Here is a 15813-nt window from a genome sequence, read left to right as displayed (position 1 = left end):
ATATAGTTTTTAATTGTTAAAGATACTTTTATGTTGCTCAGGCTGGTCTCAAACTCCTGACTTCAAGTGATCCTCCTGTCTCAGCCTCCCAAAATGCTGGAATTACAAGCATGAGCCGCTGCACCTGGCCGGTGCCTTGTGTCTTATTCTGCTAAACTGCTGTGGCTTCACTCTGTTACACTATCCCTCCCTCCTTCCTTCCCCCTACTTCCTTCTTTCCTGTCTGCAAACATTTACTGAATGACCACGCATTTCAGCCCTGGTGATGAAAGATGACTGGACCTTTACATGCACAGATTCTTCATGACACTGTATTGGCAAGGCTAGGAGACAGGCATGCGTGAAGTACTGTGGAACATAGAGCTAGTGTCTTCTAGCTCGAAAGTAACTGCCAGGGAACTGGATGAAGTGACTCCTGAAAAGGCAGTGCAAATACATGCGTCAAGCTCAGAGCGTGCAAGGTGCTGGTTGAATGTGACGTTTGATTATGACAGCAGGTGACAGGGCTGATGTGTTATGAGGAGTCTCTGCTGCTCCAAGTTCCCATCACTTTCCCAGCAAGGAAGTCAGGAGACGAATGACCTCTGCTGTTGAGGACGGAGGAGGCCACAGTACATGCTCTATTGATGCATTTTCCAAGTGGAATTCATGTCGTAGCGTAAACAGTTTGTGAAAACTTGAAGGAAGACATATGACAGACGACATGCTCTTCAAACAAAGTAAGTCCACTGTCACCTCTCCTTAAATCCCGTCCTTCCCAGAGAATGTTCCCTGAGTGTCTAATGTGCACATCACATATCATTCAGCCAGACGTTCAAGCCAACCTTTTGCGGACCTCTCTGTCATTCCTTGAACTCAAACTTCACTGTATAAAATGAACCCTGGGGAGCCTATTATAATGATATTCCTAGGCCCTGTTCCAAACCTACTGAATCAGAATCTCTGCTGGTGGTCCCAGTACTCTCAGGTTTAGGCACTTCTTATGCAGCCAACTGTGCTTTTTCTGGGTTAGAGGAATGATACACTCATTCATCCACCTATTTATGTATCTACCCATCCATCCATCCACCCATCCATTTATCCACCCATCCACCCATCCATCCATTTATCCATCCATTCGACCATTTATCTATCCATTATCCATCCCCATCTGCCCATAAATTCTCCATTCATCTATGCATTTATTTATTTAAAAATATTCATCGAGGACCTACTATGTGCAAGGCACAGTGCTAGGCAGTGGAGCTACTGAACAAAACAGACAATAACTCCTTCCATCAGAAATGTCACTTTCTTGGGAGGGAGGCAGACAAGAAAGTGCCAGATAGGTCAGGTATGTGGTATGTCAAGAGTAGTAAGTGTTATGGGAAACCTAAAGCAGGGGAGAGGGATGTAAAATGTAAAGGGGCAACTGAAATTTTAACAACAGTGGCTGGAAAAAGTTCCTCTGAGAAGGTGACATTTGCATTGAAGATTTAAGGTGAGACAGCCCATCATCAACATGCTCACTGGGGAGAGAATTCCCCCCAGAGGGACCAGCTACATCTGGCAAGGCTCTAGAAATAGAGAGAAAGCCAGCACAGCTGAGCTGGGTGAGTCAGAGGTGAGGGTTGGGGTGTGAGATCAGAGAGGTAGGGAGAAGCTGAGGCCACTGGGGGACTTTGGGTTTTTCCCTGGTTGAGATGAGAAGTTCTTGGAGGAACTGGAGCTGTGGAGCCCCTTGATCTGATGCGTGCTTTCACAGGATCGCTGGGGCTGCTGTATGTAGAATAAACAGAAAGGTGGGGAAGTAGATTCAGGTAGTCTGGTTGGGAGGCAACCACAATGAAGTTCTCAGACCAGCAGAGAGTGTTCAAATTTTTTTGCTTTAACAAAAGGATTTTCATTCAGAAATGGCATGACAAATAAGCAATAAAACATATGAAAAATACAAAATATACTCCAGATAGAAGATGCTGGGTGTATTAGTTCATTCTCATGCTGCTATGAAGAAATACCCAAAACTGGGTAATTTATAAAAGAAAGAGGTTTAACTGATTCACATTTCTGCAGGGCCGGGGAGGCCTCAGGAAGCTTACAATCATGGTGGAAGGGGAAGCAAACATCCTTCTTCACGTGGCGGCAGCAAGGAGAATTGCAGGGTGAAGTGGGAGAAAAGCCCCTTATAAAACCATCAGATCTCTTGAGAACTCACTATCACGAGAAAAGCATGGCGGTAACCGCCCCCATGATTCAGTCACCTCCCACCAGGTCCCTCTCATGACACATGGGGATTATGGGAACTACAATTCAATATGAGATTTGGGTGGGGACACAGCCAAACCATATCACTGGGTATCACAAGGCCACCCCAGGCTGACTGTGCTCCCCACAATCCTAGGGCCACCATTGCACGCACACTGGAGCTGTGCAATGGCCCTGCTTGGGCTGGGGAATTAGCAGGGAATGAAGCTGGGACTCTGATATGTTTGAAAGGTAAGGCCAACAGGCTGTCTAGCAAGATCCCTTTCACAGTGGAAATGGAATCATCTTTTGTCATTTTCCTCATGTGGGTCCCCTCTGCAGAGCAGATTCAGTGTAGAACTTTTGTTTGGATTCTCAAGAACCAGCAGAAAGTCACCGAGTGCTGCCCTGGTTTTGTCATCAGTCATCAATCTCCCAAAAGCCTGGGGAAGATAACATGGAGAGTGAGCCCAGATGTATCTTTGGAGACAAGGTGCCCATTAATAGAATGTCATATTTAGTCAATGACATTGTAGGAATTTGTAAGTGTTTTCTGAAGGGAAAAACATTTTGTCTTTGATGGATTTTCTGTTTTACAGACATAATTAATCACATGTCTTAAGAAATCAATTTCTCTAATAGCAAAGATAATCTATGTTTTGCCAACTGGAAACACCACTTTCATTTAAGAAACACTCTCCATCAGTTGATTGTACTTCTTGGCGCCAGAAGCAAGGATGCCGTCCATATGCTCAGATTATAATGATTCACTGAAGAAATATGAAGTTCTCAGACCAGCAGAGAGTGTTCAAATGCTTTTGCTTTAACAAAAGGATTCTCATTCATAAATAGATGTCACAAATAAGTAATAAAATACAAATATACGATACACAAAGTATACAAAACAATTGTTTTGTATACAATTATACAATTGTTTTCATACTTCTGAGGAATAGGCATATTCTGAAGAGTGTCATGTGATAATGTAGAATCAAAGAATTGAACTCATACGCAGATGTTAACCTAGTCCCCTTCCCCTGCCCCCATGGCAGGACCCCTCTTCAGTGTCTTCAGGAAATGGGCTTCTACTCCCTCTCCCACCATCAGGGGAGGAAGAGGCTGACACACTGCCTGCTGTTTCCTAACTGAATAGTGCTGGCTGTGGGAAAGCCCTGCTTATTGCCCATCTACCCTCTTGTCATCTCCCCATCGGCACTGGTTAGGTTTTCTGGAATTGCAGTTCTTTTCTCAAAAAGGTGAAGCTGGCTATCAAGTCAGTACTAAAAAATCACTTTTCTGAGCTCACACTTTCCTCATTCCATCAGCTGCAACAGGAATCCAGTCTTGGTGAATTTTTTTGTTCTTGTTGTTTTTTTAGACGGAGTCTCACTCTGTCGCCCAGGCTGGAGTGCAGTGGTGTGATCTCGGCTCACTGCAACCTCTGCCTCCAGGGTTCAAGCGATTCTCCTGCCTCAGCCTCCCGAGTAGCTGGGATGTGTGTCACCACACCACCTAATCTTTGTATTTTTTTTTTTTAGTAGAGATGGGATTTCACTATGTTGGCCAGGCTGGTCTCAAACCCCTGACCTCAGGTGATCCACCCACCTTGGCCTCCCAAAGTGCTGGGATTACAGGTGTGAGGTACTGTGCCCGGCCTCAAAAAGGTGAAGGTGGCTATCACGTCAGTACTAAGAATTCGCTTTTCTGAGCCCACACTTTCCCCATTCCATCAGCTGCAACAGGAATCCAGTTTTGGTGATTTCTTAAAGAAGCCATTTGAACCGAGGCACAGCGTCCCAAAGGCACATGGCCTCCACAGAGCTCACCATGTGCTTTCCACGTCTACCCCAGGTTTCCAGAGGGAATGAGGGCTGACACATACTGAGAGTCACCTCCTTCTTGCCCTGGGGTTGAAGTGGGGTCACCTTGGGGGAAGAAGTCCTACTTCTCTGAAAACAGCAAAGGAACTAACACTTGGCTCACCCCGACTCAGCTGTGCAGGATTTGTTGGAAGAGAAAACCCCGCATCCCTAATCCATCAGGGTCTGGAAGAAATCTCACAAGAGAGAATGACTTGATTTTAAAATTCTGACTGCCTTTGTCATCCTCCTGCCAGGCCTGACCTTTTGCAGATATGCTTTTAATTAAGCAAGGGTTTTGCTTAGCGTCCTCCCACCTTCTTCAGTTTCCAGCGACGGTGCCAGATTTTTCAGACAACTTCTTAAATTAACACGACGGCTGCCGGTGAACTGGGGCTTCGATAGGAGGTACCAGTGCCTGCCTTTGTATGCTTGTCACGGCTGCTTCCCTGCAGACTGAGATCCGGGGCGCTGGGGTGACAGAGAGCACGTGGCCACATCGACGGGTCACAGGAAGGACCTTGCTGTGTGCTGCACATATTTGTGACCTGACCAATGGCTGGCAGGCTGCATCCTGGACTGAACCTAGAAGACACGCCTCTGGGGTGAAGAGGGGTCAACAAAGCAGCTCGTGTTCCCTGCTCCAAAGGACACAGCTGCAGAGTGTTTTGGTCATGGAGAATTGCTACCGTCCCCAACTCAGAACTTGGAACAAGCTGTCTCGTCTCCAAAATACAAAGAAAAAAAAAAGATCAACAGGAACACAAAGTGAGGTGAGGAAAAGTGCACTTGTGCAGCAAGCCTGCTGTTCCTGCCATGAGGAAATGCCGAAGTCACTTAGAACCGACGGCTGAAATGATTGTGGCAAGTGCTTTCTTGCCACACTGGATGAGGTGGCATTTCCCTGTTAAAGTCCCTTACCATTTTCTAAGGGGTGCAGTTTAAGGACATCTTTTTGTGAAATACCTAATTGTACTAACTAAGCCTCCTTTTGGAGAGAACTGAGCCCGCTTTTCTCCAAAGGTAAATATTGAATGTGACAGTGGGAGAAAATCATTCAAGTTGTTATTGACAAGCTCTGATAAACATTTGGCAAGCAAGAATCTGGTTTGAAATCCAGACACCCGAAGTCCTAGGTTGATCACTGTGTACTTCTCTAACATGGGTACCTGCAAACAGCAGTCTGGTACATGGGTTTCCTTTGAACTAGGAAGGCTGGCATCCTTCCAAAGGGCCACTGGGTCTAAGGTCCAGCTGCCCGCTTGGTTGCAAAACCTTCTCTTGTGTCTAGAACGTTGGGAGATATCATGGCCTTCTTATGCCTGTAGGCCAGCCCATTGATTTAGAATGCAGTTAACAAACAGAAATACAGACATGTTTGCTTCTAAGGTCTTAGGAATGAAATTCCCTTTAGAGCTCACCTGAAGTGGAGTATTAAGTGCCTCCTTGCAGAAGGGTTGCCCCTACATTTGTCCTGTTGTGATGCTTGCCTTTGACACACAGCAAACACCTAGGATCCTAGAATGTCACGCCAGCAAGGCCCTAAGGCATCACGCTTCTTCTGATGACAAACCTACAGCCCAGGGTGCCATGTGACTGGCTCAAGACCCCACAGCAAGTTGACCTCAAAGCTGCGCCCAGGCTCCTGGGCTGATAAGCCCACACCCCCCATCCTGCCCTCCCAGGATCCTCCAGACCCTTTAAGAGGAGGAGACGCTGACCTGGGCATTTGGAGAGACACAGTCTTCCTGGACTCGGGGGTGGGAGGGGTAAGGACAGTCGCCGGGTCTCTGACTCTCTTTACAGTCTCAGGAATTGTACCTGTTTAGGGTCCCTCAGTTTTGCAGCCAACGCCAAGGCAGGTGAGGAAAACAGTCCCGGTCTGCTGTGTGTTGCTGGGACACTTTGCCGCAGATGTCACCTTCGCTCTCCTGACTCACCTAATGCTGACAGTGGCGCCCGTGGACTAGGCTTTCTTCCCACACCTCCTGAAATGCTCATTTATCAGTGGAAACTCCCTTTGCAGCACCTCAAGGAATTTCCCCCTTCAAGGGTCAGTGAATGACAGCCAGAGCAGCCTATTGTATATGGTATTGTCAGACTGAAATATAGTCAAAGAACTATCACCCAATGAATGGTATTAGACCTGCATGGGGTAGTGCCAATGGGAATGGGAATTCCAGCCCCTTATCTTCCAGAAGAATTCCTCGGACTCCATGGAAGGCCATCGTGCCACAAAGCAGTTCACTGCTGCTGCTTCCCATGGAGGACTGTGTCTCAGTGCAAGATGCAAAGAAGTGGACTGGGAAGCATGTTGTCCAGCATCGGTCACCTCACCTGTCCAGGTGGGCGCTCCCTTCTGCAGCTGTCCCCATGGCTTCTCCCCATGAGGGTGGACACCCAGGCAGTGTTCTAGTGTTCACAGAGGCCACTGGCTCAGGAACAGTGCCCCAATTCATCTCCACCAAGAAGGAAGGACAAAGATCTACTTGCATCCTCAAAAAGCATACTTTCAGATTTTAGGAGCACTTTTCTGTGGGAAATACTGAAAATGGACTTTTGAACCTCAGGAGAGAAAGAGAGAGAGCAAGCCAGGCTGAGAAACATGGTTCCCAGCAAGCAGCAGCCCGCCTGAATCCCCGCACCTACACATGGGGTGGGCTTCTGGTGGAAGACTGTGGGAACCAAGACTAAATAAATGCTAAGCGCCCTCAGTGCTTCTAAAACGCAAGGATGGCAACAATACAAAATACAAACTGAAAAGAAAAGCAAACAGGTAGGTGTCTGAATAATTTTGTGATTGAATCAGGCACCTGCCTATAGCACTGTAGTTTATTCCTCCTCAGCTAAAGTGACACACTTAACGAGAATGTCGCGTTAGTGTCTGGGCTTCTTCAAAAACAAAGGTAAATAGAAGGGGCAAGAATGGAAGTGGGCATGCAGGATTTGCTCAGGACTGTTTGCTTTTGCCCACGGAAACTGCAGTGGCCTCGAGAAACAGTCGAGCGGATTGTATAACCCTCAGCTGCTTCAGTCTCAACAGGGAAAATTCTGTCCTGGGTAAGCACACCTTGGGTTTGTTGTTGTTGTTGTTGTTTGTTGTTGTTGTTGTTTTAACTGAATCAATTTCTTAGAAAAATGAAGTCTCCATAGCATTTGTTTTCCATTTTTAAGTTGTTGTAAGAGCAATGGAGTGAAATGGAGATGGAACTGCCTCCCAGTGCCTGCATCCTTCGTCTGTCTCCGTGTCATTCCCCCTTTATCACACTGTGACCCCCACTCTGATCACAATCTTTAGTTACACTATCATTACTCACCTCCCAGACAGACTGTAGATTTCAAATGTCAAAATCAAGGAATTCTCCACAAGATCATTTAATCAGGAAAACAGAGAGAAAAAGTGAAACATAAATGAATTACAACTCACATTTTCCACACCCTCTGCACCCTCTGTAGATGCTAGACTTCAGCCAAGTCTCCTTCCTAACCATGTGTGCTGCCTGTTGAACTATAAACTAAAAGGTTTGTTTCCAGGGTTATGTTACTGTTGGCTGATAGCATATCATTTCAAGGGGGTCCATTTTTCTCAGCTCGGCTCAAATCGCTTTGGCAGGTTTAATCTGGTCTAACAGCTTTGCTATTTACTGCTGGAATTTCTGTATCTTAAGAGCACCCTGGGAATTTAGCTTAGTGGCTAAAAGATTGACTTATAGCTCCAAACCAGGTGGAAGTCAGGATGCACTGAAAACATACACAAGGATATATTGCAGAATTATCTCTGCTCTGAGAGCATTCCCACAGGCACGGAATTAATTTCTGGTTTTTAAACTGTGCAAAAGTTACTGTATGAATCTAGAGATTTAGAGCATTCCTCAGGTTGAAAGTGGAGAGCTAGGCTGGGGAAGGAGTGGGGACTGGGACGCACACAGACCTGGGCTCTGTGATTGACTAGTCCTGTGATCTTGGGTGTGTTCCTTGATCTCTTTGAGCTTTCTTCTCCTCATTTGCACAAGAGGTTAATAAATCCCCAGTGGAGAGTTGTCCTGGGGATCTAGTGAAGCAATGCTCTGGGGATACAAATTCATAAGTCTCTGTCTCTATTTAGAGGACTCTCCTTCCCCTCCTCTATGTAAATCACTCTCACCTTCTCTCTGTTTATAAAATATGTTTTAAGTGTTAGAGAGCCTGAGACTTATGAGGACCATCAGAGTAATAGTGACCCAATCTTTGTAGATGGGACCAAGGTTGATCAAGATTTTTCACAAATTTGTTTCATTCCACTCTTCCAAACATCTTTGGAAGAGCTCATTCTTACTTCTGTTATCTGCTGAAGAAGCCATGCTACATAATTGAAGATAAGCAAGGCAGGGCCCTAATAATCATAAGATAACAACAATGGCAACGATGACAAGGATGATGATGATGATGATGACAGCTAACCTTCACTGAGGGCTTCCTTGTACCTGATGTTCTATTAAGTGGCCCAACGTAGAGTTACTCATTTAATACTCACAACACCTTATTTGATAGGACTATTATGATCCATATTTTATGGATGAGATCATCATGTTTCAGAGATGTCCAAGGTCACCAAACAAGTGAGAAGCAGAATAGGATTCAAATCCCATCTTTTTACTCCAGCTCCATATCAAACCATGGTCTAATTATCTTTCTACTGTCTCAAGTGATAGATGACATTAGAGAAGAAAGGTTACCTTTGTAGAAAATAAAATCATCAGGAAGATTTTTAAAGGAAGAAACAGTAAGATCATTCAGCAAATACTTTGGGTGTCTATTAAGATTAGGTGCTGCATTGGACATTGACAAGCCCTTGAAATCACCCAGGTGAGAGATAGCAGTAGCCAGGTGTATCAGATACTTTCCGTTGCTCCTCATCTGTTTCCCGCTTTCAGCTACTTGGTCTGTATCAGCCACTGTTCTGACCAGATTTCCATGGATTACAATGAATCACACAGGCACAACAAAAAATTCATCCAGAATATATACAGAATCCATACAAAAAAAGACAAAAAAATCAGATTTCAAAATGGACAAAGTATTTGAAAAGTCATTAAGCAAAAGAGGAAATCCAAATGTCCAATAAACTTACATAAAGGTGCTCAACTTCATCAGTTATTTTGGAAATTCTCGTTAAAACCAAAATGCAGTGCTCCTACATACCCATCAAAATGGCTATAATGAAAAGAGTGGAAGGGGTTTGGAGCTACAAAAACTTTCATACACTACTAACAGAAGGATAAACTCACACAATCACTTTGGAAAATTATTTGGCTGTATCCACCAAAAACACATGTGTGCCTTATGATTCAGCAGTTCTGCTCCTGGGTGTACACCAACAGTAATACATGGATACGTTCACCAAGAGGAATGTTCACTGTGACACTATTTGTAATAGTCCCAAATTGGAAGCTTGACAAAAGCCCCTGAAGAGTAGAATAGATAAATAAAATATGTTAGCATCATACAATCGAATATTACACAGCAATGAACATTATACACAGCAGTATGGAGAAACTCACAAACATAATGTTGACCAAAAGAAACCATCAATAGAAGCCATTCATTCCAGCACTACAAAGTTTTAAAATATCTTTAAAAATTAATGAATGTTATTAGAAATGAGGACAGTGGGTCTTCTGGGTTGGGGAGAAGTAGGGAGTGCCTGAAAAAGGGTCTAAGTGGGGCTTCTGGGGTGTTGGTAATGCTTTGTTTCTTGATCTAAATGCTGAGTACCTGGTTGTATTAGTCCATTTTCACACTGCTGATAAAGACATACCTGAGACTGGGTAATTTACAAAAGAAAGAGAATTAATGGACTCTTTCTTTAGGAGCACTTTAGGAGGCTGGGGAGGCCTCACAATCATGGCGGAAGGTGAACGACACATCTCACATGGTGGCAGACAAGAGAAGAGAGCTTGTGCAGGGAAAGTCCCCTTTTGAAAACAATCAGATCTTCTGAGATTTATTCACTATTAAGAGAAAAGCATGGGAAAGACCTGCCCCCATGATTCAATTGTCTCTCACTGTGTCCCTCCTACAACACACGGAAATTCAAGATGGGATGAAAAATTTTTAAAATCAATAAAATGCTAATGTGGCTTATATTGATTAGTGTGGTTGCATTTGGCCACTCTTTGTGATAAACTTACTTAAGTAACAATAGCTCCTGGCATTCTTGCTCGTATGTAGCCCCCTCCTACACTGTCTCCAGACTTCGCCATGTGACCAGCTTCAACAAATGGGACACCAGCAAGTGTGATGTAAATGGAGGTTCAGTAAGTTTTCGCATGCTGAGTTTGTTTTCTTGGAATGCCTCTTCTTGGAACCTGGCCACCAGGCTGTGAGGAAGCCCGAGCAGCCATCTGGAGATGCCCATGTAAAGTTCCCTCCTCTTATGTGCGGATAAGCATGCCAACCTTGGGAACTGTAGAGGTGATTAAGTGAGTTAGTATACACAAGTGGACACACAGTGAAAGGCAGGCTCTAGCTGCTTACCTCGACCAAAAAGATTTCCTTCCATTTCTACAAACTCGTACGTTGCCTCCTTCCACACTGCTCAAAGTTCGCCTTTTCTAGGAAGCTATTTGGCACTTCCTAGTCCTCTATCCATCGGCACAGCCTGCACAATTCAACACAGGAGTATTTGGTTGTGCTCTGGAGCTGGACAATACTTTAACAGTGAGTCATTGCACTGTATGGCACCGAGAGGCAGTTGTGCTCTTCATCTCGTCTGGGCTTCATCACAGTGCTATGTGAATTGGGCAGAGTAGGTACTATCACATCCATCTCAAAGATGAGAGAACTGATGCGTGGAGGGCTGCCATTCCCTGGCTGGCCCTGTGAGAGGAGTGGTGGGATCCGAAGGTGGGCCTTCCCCTTCTCTAGCTGCCTTGAACCCCAGGGAAGGATCTGGTGCTTCTTTTCCTTGGTATCTCCTCTCAGGCGTCTGCTCTTCCTGGACCCACCAAGACACTGAAGTGCTCTCGCCAATGTTGAACCCAGGACTTTGCTCAATAAAGCTTCTCGATTATGATACTAATAATGCAGCACGGATAACTGAGAGATAGGACGCTCTGCTGAGAATCAGAGGGATGGGTTTTCTCCACATTCACTGAAGAAGGTGCTTCATCATCCGAGGAGGTGTCAGTCCTTAAGCACAGCCTGAATGCCACCTGCTGTTGCTGCTTCTGCTGGCTGCTGCTTACTGACCACTGGTTCCGTGGGCTCTGTGGTACACAGATGGAAGCATCCTTTCTCCACTGGGGCCTCTCACTGTGACCAGGACTAAGACAGCGAAACAACGAAAGGATAGTGGGATCAGAGCTGTTGACGGCACACACAGGGTGCCATGCCAATCCACAGACGAGGAGAAGCTGGGCCAACTATGTGATGATGTTCATCTTCATTTTGCCCCCCAAGAACCACCAGGAGAAGGAAGTAAGGATAAACCTAGCGAGATCCGTAGATGCTCTCCAGAACATGTTTGTTTCACCTACTTTTCCATTCCCATTGAAGTGGTCCAGGCCCAAGGCCTGTGACCCCCAGCCACAGTATGGTGCCCTCCCCAGCCTGGCTGCCTCCTTCAGCCCTGCACCTCCCCTGCACTGGCACATGGTTGCCAGGCTGGCCTCCAGCACAGTCTACACTTCCCACAGCCTCCTCCACAGCCCATCATGGCTCCTGCAGCCTTCAGCAGCATTTCTCTACTTTTTTCTCACTGCAAAGCTATCTTTGGCCCCAAAGTGTCTTGGCCACCATGACTTCACAGGGAACAGAGGCAGCTGACACAGATTTGTCTCCTTGATCAGGCTTTAGCCTAAGTATGACGTAGTCAGGAAAACCCTCTCTGGGCTGGTGGCCTGGGGCCACATTGGTACTGCACTATCTTCTTTCAAACTATGGGTGCTCACGTGAGGGAACATTCCAGGCATTTGCTTCCTGTGTTAAACAGGACCCTCTACAAAGGCAATGGTGGTGTCCGTTCTGTTCACCATGACAGGCTGCACTGAGCAGAGGATGGGGCCCGTGGCTGGTGTTTCCTAGGTGGCAGCTGGATGACTACTGGTTCCAGAACCATCCTCTGCATTTGGAGGTCTCTGTCCAGGAAATTCAGGCTCCCCTGCATCAGGTTTTATGCTAGACGCAAAAGGAGATTCAAACAAGTTTGAAATGACAGGTTGGTGACTTACAGGTTGGTAGAGGAGACAGACTTTATTAACAAGGGCTTCAAGCCTGGGCTCCTCTGTGCCGCTGCAGAGCACGAGGCCATCTGTTGTGCCGGGCTGCCTCTCTACCACCATTGCCCCGTGGAGCAACTCCTTGGTTGGCATTTTCTGTGACTATTCTGAGTAAGTTTGTTGAAGCTAGTATTTGTTGAACACTCATTTCAGTCAGGCACTGTACAGGCAGTTTCATACCTGATCCATGCAAGAGCTCCAAGTCAGAGGAAAGAAGGCGAGAGTTGGAGATGTGAAGTCACGTGTCTAACTAATGTCCAGCACAGAGAAAATGGGAGAGGCTGCAATGGAGAGAGGTCTGCGCAATACTGTAACCAAATATGCTCAGTTACAGAGAACAGAGTCATGCTTGCCAGTTTAGAAAGGGATTTACCTCGGCCAGGCCCAGTAGCTCACGCCTGTAATCCCAGCACTTTGGGAGGCCGAGGCGGGTGGATCACAAGGTCAGGAGATCAAGATCATCCTGGCTAACACAGTGTAAACCCCGTCTCTACTAAAAAATACAAAAAATTAGCCAGGCATAGTGGCGGGCGCCTGTAGTCCCAGCTACTCGGGAGGCTGAGGCAGGAGAATGGCGTAAACCCAGGAGGCGGAGCTTGCAGTGAGCCGAGATTACGCCACTGCACTCCAGCCTGGGTGACAGAGAGAGAATCCATCTCAAAATAAATAAACAAACAAATAAATAAAAGAAAGGGATTTATCTCTGTTACTAAATTGATAACAGAATCACTGAGAGCTGAAGAATGATCCTAGGTGAGCTTCCAGGACCAACTATGATGCCACAAACGTAGGCTGTTAAGGAAGCTGCCTGTCAAGCAGGGCCCCAAGATGTCACTGCTGCCTCCAGAATGCTGCTCTCCACCCACTGAACTCAGTTCTGAATGCAGGTCTTGAACAGTGCTTCTAATTGGCAGGAGATCAGCTGCAACCAGAATCTTGGCTCTAAGAACATCTGGGAAATAGTGGTTTTAGCTCTCTAGCTTCTGTAGAGCAAAAAGGCATATCCAATAGAGTGGGAAAAAAGAAACCTTGGAGAGGGTAAGTCAGAGGTAGTCCCAAATATCAGTCCAACGTTAAATGGTGATTTCGTGTGTGTGTGTATGTGTCTGGGGTGGTGTAAGTTTGGGTGGGGTAGGGGGATCATATATGTGCATTCTCTCTACCCTCCTTCCATGCATATGCATCCAGGAGAGATGGGTCCACCTTCTCTCCTTCTGGCACATGCCCCCATATTTCATCTTATCTGACGGTCTTTGTGTCCTGCCAAACTTCTGACTGTGGGGGCCACTGCTAACTGCCTATCCCGAAGGCATTCTCTACTTCCGTACTTCAAACACCCAATATACACTCTTCCCTTTTCCTTGTCAACAGAAGCCCAGTGTATCTCAGAATGTGTTCAGGACCTCTTGCAGCTCAGGATAGACTTACAAGATGGTTCTGGCCAAGAAAATTTAAGTAGAAGTTTAAAAGGTGAAGCTTCTAGAAAAGCTATTGTTTTCCTAATGAAAAGGGACCATTAGCTTACATTTCCTTTTGATTTTTGTCCTTTCCTATTAGGTCTTACTTCCTGGAAATTAAACATGTTGCCTAGAGGTGGAGCACCCATTCAGTGAGCCTGTGACGAAGGCCATATACCAAGAACAGGAGAAAGCTAGAAGGAGCCCATATCTCTGACTGCCCTCGACTGCTCACACAAGAACTCACGCTGGAAAAAGAAAGCCTTGTTTTGGTAAGCTCATGTGTGTTTAATTTTCTGTTTTTCTGATACACACGAACCCCAGAGAGTCTTCTCTGAACTCAATCTTTGTATACTCAGTTCCATGGCCTAATGGAATTTTAGGGTCAAAAGAGGGTTTAGAGATTACTTAGCTACAGTCATATACTGCCTTATAGATTATTAGCACTCAGTGTATGTGTGTCTAGTCTACATGGTTAGTATTAAATTCTCTGAGGATGGAAATTATATGTACACTTAAATATTTGTGTTGAAAATGTTTCTCAAAACCTTGCTAAGTAAATGAATTCACAGAACCTTTCGCAATGTTTCTGGAGAAACATTTTTTTTTTAAGTACACGGATTCTATGAAAAATTTGGGGAGGATAGAAAGAAAAAGAAAAATCCTATGGAAAGGTTAAATCTTGAAACTCTTGTTAAAATAAAATCCTTAGCCAAATTAAATTTAACAGAGTTTATTTTATTTTGTTTTATTTTATTTTATTTTTGAAGCAGAGTTTCGCTCCTGTTGCCCAGGCTGGAGTGCAGTGGCCCCCATGATCTTGGTTCACTGCAACCTCTGCATCCCAAGTTCAAGGATTCTCCTGCCCCAGCCTCCCAAGTAGCTGGGATTACAAGCATGCACCACCACATCTGGCTAATACTTTGTATTTTTAGTAGAGACGGGGTTTTGCCATGTGAGCCAGGCTGGTCTCGAACTCCTGGCCTCAAGTGTTCCTCCCACCTCAGCCTCCCAAAGTGCTGGGGTTGCAGGCACAAGCCACAGCACCCAGCCTAAATTTAACAGAGTTTAATTGAGCAAAGAATGATTCATGAATCAGGTAGCCTCCCCAGCCAGAGTAGGCTCAGAGAGTCCAGCACAGCCACGTGGTGGAAGATGATTTATAGACAGAACAAAGGAAAGTGATGTACAGAAAATGGAAGTGAAGTACAGAAGCAGCCGGATTGGTTATAGCTCAGCATTTGTCTTATTTGAACACAGTCCGAACAGCTGACCACCATAGATTGGCCAAAACTCAGTGATTGGCACAAGGGTAGGTTGTAGTCTGTTTGCACTTCCATTTAGGTTATAGTTCACGATGTACAGAGAAACCTTAGGGCAATCTTAAAATATTGGCTGGTGACATTACTTTTAATGGCAAAAACTACAACTACTTTTGCACTAACTTTTGCACCAATACGTAAGGAGGCAGTTTTAGGCTAAAATCAATTTAACAGATTTATTCTGAAAACTTGCTTTGTCTGTTGCTGCATAAAAAACAACCTCGAGGCTGGACGTGGTGGCTCATGCCTGTAATCCCAGCACTTTAGGAGGCCAAGGCGGGCAGATCACCTGAGGCCAGGAGTTCAAGACCAGTCTGACCAACATGGAGAAACTCCGTCTCTACTAAAAAATACAAAGTTAGCCAGGTGTGGTGGCGCATGCCTGTAATCCTAGCTACTTGAACCGTGGGTGCTGAGGTTGTGGTGAGCCGAGATCACACCATTGTACTCCAGCCTGGGTAACAAGAGTGAAATTCTATCTCAAAAACAAAACAAAACAAAACAAAAATCAACCTCGAAATGTAGTGGATTCAAACAACCGTGATTTTATTTGTTCTTGATTTTCTGGGGCTAGAATTTGGGATGATGTTTCTTCTGCTTCACGCAGGTTGGCTGGGAATTACTTACTCGGCTGCATTCAGCTGGTGCCTGGGCTGGGCTGGGAGGCCAAGAAGGCTTCACTCACAAGCCTGCC

The 15813-nt window shown here is 45.5% G+C and overlaps 1 long non-coding RNA gene across 5 annotated transcripts in view; it reads left to right on the top strand.

Annotated features, from left to right (window-relative positions):
- Positions 1 to 15813, top strand: part of LOC119625268 (uncharacterized) — a 174031-nt gene that overhangs the window by 91817 nt on the left and 66401 nt on the right. For all 5 annotated transcript variants that reach the window (XR_012094337.1, XR_012094340.1, XR_012094338.1 and 2 more), the window contains exon 3: positions 13898 to 14069. This is a non-coding gene — a long non-coding RNA (uncharacterized lncRNA). The remainder of the gene's footprint in view (positions 1 to 13897; positions 14070 to 15813) is intronic.

This window comes from Chlorocebus sabaeus, chromosome 10 (assembly GCF_047675955.1).
Source record: "Chlorocebus sabaeus isolate Y175 chromosome 10, mChlSab1.0.hap1, whole genome shotgun sequence".
NCBI lineage: Eukaryota > Metazoa > Chordata > Mammalia > Primates > Cercopithecidae > Chlorocebus > Chlorocebus sabaeus.
This window is presented reverse-complemented; position numbering and strand designations above follow the sequence as displayed.